Raw genomic sequence first — 6,000 nt, 5'->3', positions numbered from 1 at the left:
GCTTCATTCAGCAGGTAAATGGTCAGTCTCTATCTTCTTCAACAGATAGAGATGTGCTAATTATCAGTTCATCAAGAAAACACTGTGAACTGACAGGCACAGTCATCTTTTTAAAAGCATATCTTTCTCTGTTCACTGTACTAGACTCTATTTGGCAGTAAGGAGTGAAAGAAACATGCTGTCTTTCTCGGGTAAAAGCTGTTGAGCATCCCCAAAGAGGTCCTTCACAGTGACATTAATCATTTCAGTGAATATGCCTCAGGCTAAGAAACCTGGGACTGTCAGCACATCAAAATGAACATTTTTCTCAGAAGCAAACTCTTATTAACCAAGCCAGGTGTCTGATGTGCAGACATGTCTGCATGTATGCTGCTTCCCTTATGTGGTTTGGCAGAGCCCTCATTTCTTATTTAGAACTTTATTATCATAGGTGCATGCATGCATGCTGAGCCATGTTCAAAACAGAAAGGGCTTCAGTGCTCGGTAAACATTACTGGCATTGACAAAAGCTATAGTAGCAATGCCCAATATTAATTCAATACTGTGTGCCCAGCATGATACTGAGGGCTTTATAGCATTAGCTCATCGTGAACCTCACAATAACCTTATGGAGTAGTGATGATGCTCATCATCACCAAGGCTTAGAAATGTTAATGTGCCCACAATCCTAGAGTTAAGATGACAAAAACGAGATGCTGTGGCTGAGACTTCTAGATATCTACCAAAGTCTGCCCATCACTTGAGCTTAATGATAGAGCTGCACATGGCCCTCTAGGCAGAAACAATTTCCTCTCTGTCCTTACAACTAGATGTGGCTAGTTGACTAAGAATGGATAAATGAGATTTGAACTGAAGTAATATATACAACTTCTGAGTCCTCTCCAGCTTAAAAGATGAGCCCTTTATCCTACTAACAATCTCTTTCCCTTCCCATGAACAGGAACTGGACTTGGAGACCACCCAGCTTTGATCTAGAGTTGCTCTGTCAAATAAAGTAACCACTAGACATCTATGACTATTTCAATTTAAATTAAGTAAAGTTAAAAATTTAGTTCCTCAGCCACATTTCAACTGCTAGCGACACGTGGCTGTTGACTAGCATATTGTACACCACACATGTAGCACATTTCCATCATCATGGAAAGTTCTACTGGACAGTAATATACAGTTGGTAACCACAAAGAAATAAGATGGTAGGATCTTGGATTCCAAATGACCCCCTGGAACAGAGCTGCCATGCTAGTCTACACCAGTTGAGTTGTTGGAGGAGAAATAAACTTCTGCTTGACTTAAGCTAGTATATTTGGGGGGATATTTGTTACAGCAAATTAGCTTTTCCCCTAATACAGAAAACTAAGGGTGTCACTGCCAGGCAATTCAGCACAACAACCAGTGAGTGACAGGACTTTCTTATTTGCCCCATGCTTTCTAATGCCTGAGGCTTCCCTGATAGCTCAGTTGGTAAAGAATCCACCTGCAATGCAGGAGGCTCCTGTTCAATTCTTTGGTCAGGAAATCCACTGGAGAAGGGATAGGCTACCCACTCCAGTATTCTTGGGCTTCCCTTGTGGCTCAGTTGGTAAAGAATCCACCTGCAATGCAGGAGACCTGGTTTAATCCCTGGGTTGGGAAGATCCCCTGGAGAAGGGAACAGCTGCCCACTCGAGTATCCTAGCCTGGAGAATTCCATGGACTGTATAGTCCATGGGGTCGCAAAGAGTCAGACACCACTGAGAACTTTCACTTTCACTTTTTCACTGCCTAGAGACTGGACATTTGTGTTTGGATTATTTTAGATCTGGTTCATGATGCCCCACATCCTTGACCTGTGCAAATCACCTTCTCCTCACTCTATAACATCTCTCTCTCTTCCTCCACCTGTTGGATGTTGTCACCATCTGATACATTGAAATACTGAATATTTATAGAACTCAATAAATATGGGCATAATGCAGCCTGTGGATTGTTCCAAATATGACCAAAACACCTCAATTCTCTCCTGTATCATTTCCTATAGGAAGTTTACTTCTGATGTGTGTGTGTTCTAGTTGTATGCAATTTTCAAATACATCAGTAATCTACAATGTGGAATAACTCCTTCAAGGAGTATTGTTGTTGTTCAGTCACTCAGTCATGTCCAACTCTTTGCGACCCCATTGACTGCAGCATGCCAGGCCTCCTTGTCCTTCACCATCTCCCAGAGCTTGCTTAAACTTGTGTCCATCAAGTCAGTGATTCCATCCAAGCATCTCATCCTCTGTTGTCCCCTTCTCTTCCTGCTTCAGTCGTTCCCAGCATCAGGGTCTTTTCCAATGATTACTCTTCACATCAGATGGCCAAAATATTGGAGCTTCAGTTTCAGTCCTTCCAGTGAATATTCAGGGTTGATTTCCTTTAGGATTGACTGGTTTGATCTCCTTGCTGTCCAAGGGACTCTCAAGAGTCTTCTCCAGTATCACAATTCAAAGGCATCAGTTCATCAGTGCTCAGCCTTTTTTATTGTCCAACTCTCACAGTTTGTTGTGATCGACACAAAGGCTTTAGCTTAGGCAAGGAAGCAGAAGTAGATGTTTTCCTGGAATTCTCTAGTATTTCAAGGAGTGAAACACTCCCTATGCATAAGGCCACCACATCCTCTTGTTTCCCTACAATGATGCAATGGACAGGCAACTCATATAGCTGGAAATGGCACTATTCATTCATAAAGAGAAATCACTGTCAGAGTGAATGGAAACAGACCAAATTCCTATGATTAGCGCCTTTTCTCCCTGAGGCAGAGCTACCTGGAAAGCCAAGTCAGCAAAAAATCATTGCCTGGGGAACGTGGGCTCTGAACAAATGGAGCTTGATATACAATTCCAGCGGTTGAAGGCACCCCAATAGGACAGGCTATCATGTCTGGTGAATGGGACCACAATACTCAGAGGCACTGGCTCAAGCCACCCTACCTAGTGGAGGATGGGCCCCACCAACATGTCTCTGGGACGCCTTCCTCACTTTCATGACTTAACAGTGCTCCCCACCAGTTGACCCATTCTTCTAGATATATTTGATCAGGCCTAGTTTAATCTGGGAGCAACTCAGCCTCTGAACTCAGCTTGACTTTGAGTTTCCGCTTTTCGCTTTTTGAGTTTTCCTATCCTGTATTTCCAAGTTCTTGAGAAAAACACACCATAGCTCATATACTGAAGCATATTATTATAAGCAAAGGGCTTTCTTTGATCACAGGATTCTGATAAGAGCCTCACACTTGTTCCTCTGAACTGTATGAAATCTTAACAACAGGGAACAACACATTTCTGACGTTCAGATAGCCTCCAGTGAAAGAGAAGTAAGAACTCTGGATAGTGTACTCAATTTATTGCTTGAAAAGAGTTCAGAAGGCTTCTGGGCAAGAATATAGGAAAAGTATGATTGCCATTTCTGAGAAAACTCAAGGGAAACTCCTAAAATTGTCACAGCTTTAACCTGACTTGGCAGAAGAAAGCATGTCCACCAAGAGATGGTATAAAGGGAGGTTGTCTTTACAGAAGGCTTGGGGAGCCAGTCTCCCTCTGCTGGTTATGGCCCAGGAATGCAGGAGCCTCTAAATTCGTAGGCCACCTGCTAGATTTATGCCAACATTTCAGGACCACTTACCATGACAATGGCTGCTTTATTAATGATGAATCAGTTCAATAGACATCATGATGGACCCATGCCCTGCCCTTAGGATTTATAGTTTCCTAGAGACCAGAGGTCTGTGAATCAGTGCCAGGGAAAAAAATTACCTGGGGAATTTGCTTTTCAAAAAGAGAGGTTCTTGGAGCTCCAACATTGAGATTCTGATTCATTAGGTCCAGGGGGTGATATGATCCAGAAACCAATACTTTTAACAAAGGCCACAGATGAATTTGATACACAGTCAGGTTATGGAACTAACATTCAGACCAGTAATCTCCAAACTGAATTTCCATCAGGAAATACAGAGCAGGGGCTGTTCACTCTGTGACACACTTGAGGATACAGCCTTGGTTTGTGTAAGTCTTTTCACACCAGCACTAACTATACCCATAAGCTCCAATTGAGAAAATACATTACAGTGTACATGAAAATGGTCTTACCTAGGAAGAACCTTAAATTGACTCTAATAAATTTATTTTAGAGTCAATTGTTATCAGAAACAGGTCATTTGTGAATGATCTATCAACATATCTATATAACTGAGAACAGCTGTTCCACAGGGGGTTTTGAAGACATATTATCTATCAGTCACCTCCTCTGGAGGCAATGGAAGTTTCCAGGGTAGAAATAAATCCTCAAGGTCTGGGAGATGACTGTCTTTGACTTGAGGTGGGTAGTTTATCTTAATTTCTTCTGGTTGGAATAGAACTCTCCTTTCTCATACTCACGACTTTTGAGTCTCCATGAATACACTACTAAAATACTCATTTGGGTTAGAAAAATGTACTCCCAAGTAGTTGTCCTTCCATGTTCCCATGTCCTGCAGGATCAGAATGGACCTATTCATCTTAGCATCTGTGCTACACAAAATAGTATTTGGTGGACTGGACCTTCGGTTCCCTTCTATCTCTTCCATTTTCACTCAGCCTTTCATGAGATTGCAATGGTCTTTCTTTTCCCAACATTTTATTTTGAAATTTTTAAAAAGAAAAGTCAACTCACCACCCAGATTCTATAATTGCTAACATCTGTTTTATCACATATTTCTTCATCTATCAATCCATCTTATCTTTGACACATTTCAAAGTAGATTGTAAATACCATTACATATTGCCTATAAACACTTCAGTATGCACATCATTAACTAGAATACAAAATTTGCTAATGGGTTTTTTTTTTAAATGTGAACTTTTTAATTCAATGAGATTTGCAGGAACTATGTAATATAAAGCTACACAGATCTCACACTGGTATATAAGATACATAAGAGATATTAAATACCTTAGTTGGAAATCAGTTTCTAAATACACTTGAATCCTGAATATAAATATATATATGTAAATGTATATATATCCATTTATACACATATATATGCATGCATAAATGAATCACTTTGCTGTACACTTAAAACTAACACAACATTGTATTGCTGCTAAGTCGCTTCAGTCGTGTCCGACTCTGTGCAACCCCACAGACGGCAGCCCACCAGGCTCCCCCATCCCTGGGATTTTCCAGGCAAGAACGCTGGAGTGGGTTGCCATTTCCTTCTCCAATGCATGAGAGTGAAAAGTGAAAGCGAAGTCGCTCAGTCATGCCCGACTCTTAGCGACCCCATGGACTGCAGCCTACCAGGCTCCTCCGTTCATGGGAGTTTCCAGGCAAAAGTACTGGAGTGGGGTGCCGTTGCCTTCTCCTTCTCTAACATTGTATTAGGTTGGTACAAAAGTAATTGCAGTTTTGGACCCATGAATTTTAAATCATTATAACTAGGCTCAAACACATTTTTGTTAATCAAAATAGGAACCACTAAAATCAGCACATCTTGCCTACGAGAAATAAGTTTGTTTATCCCTGTAGCATAAAAATCCATGCTTTAAGATTTGACAAACTCTTTGAAAGCATTTTCTGCCTCCTGCTGGTTGTGGAAACATTTTCCCTGTGCATCCATGGGTGCTCCAGACAGAAATATCAACCAGCCATGACCTGAGCTGAAGAAGAAGCTGTTCAAATGCCAGCAAATTTTGAACCAGGATCAGCGACTGAAGCACCAGGTGGTCAGAGCTGTGAGACTGTTTATGCAGTACCACCTCAAGAAATGGGCATCCAGTGCCAACATGACTCTGTCTGGGAAGAAGCAAAGAAAACTCCTTCAGCAGATCAGGCTTGCCCAGAAAGAGAAAGCAGCCATGGAAGTGGACTAGTGAACCACAGCCCAAATCAAAAGAGAAGACAAAAGCCCCCTAGAATGTAGGCATGGAGGACTTTGAAGATAAGAGGTAACTCTGAATCTCACCCTCCTACCAGATTCTTAGCTGGAGCCAGAACTTGATGGTTGTT

At 41.6% G+C, this 6,000-nt stretch overlaps 1 pseudogene; it reads left to right on the top strand.

The window, feature by feature from the left end:
- Positions 1–5,609: 5,609 nt before the first annotated feature.
- LOC145547112 (uncharacterized protein C11orf98 pseudogene) lies at positions 5,610–5,943 on the top strand (annotated as a pseudogene).
- Positions 5,944–6,000: the final 57 nt, after the last annotated feature.

Source organism: Giraffa tippelskirchi, chromosome 4, assembly GCF_054371585.1.
Source record: "Giraffa tippelskirchi isolate mGirTip1 chromosome 4, T2T-mGirTip1v1.2.pri, whole genome shotgun sequence".
Lineage (NCBI taxonomy): Eukaryota > Metazoa > Chordata > Mammalia > Artiodactyla > Giraffidae > Giraffa > Giraffa tippelskirchi.
Note: the sequence above shows the minus strand (reverse complement) of the source record. Positions and strands in the feature narration are given on the sequence as shown.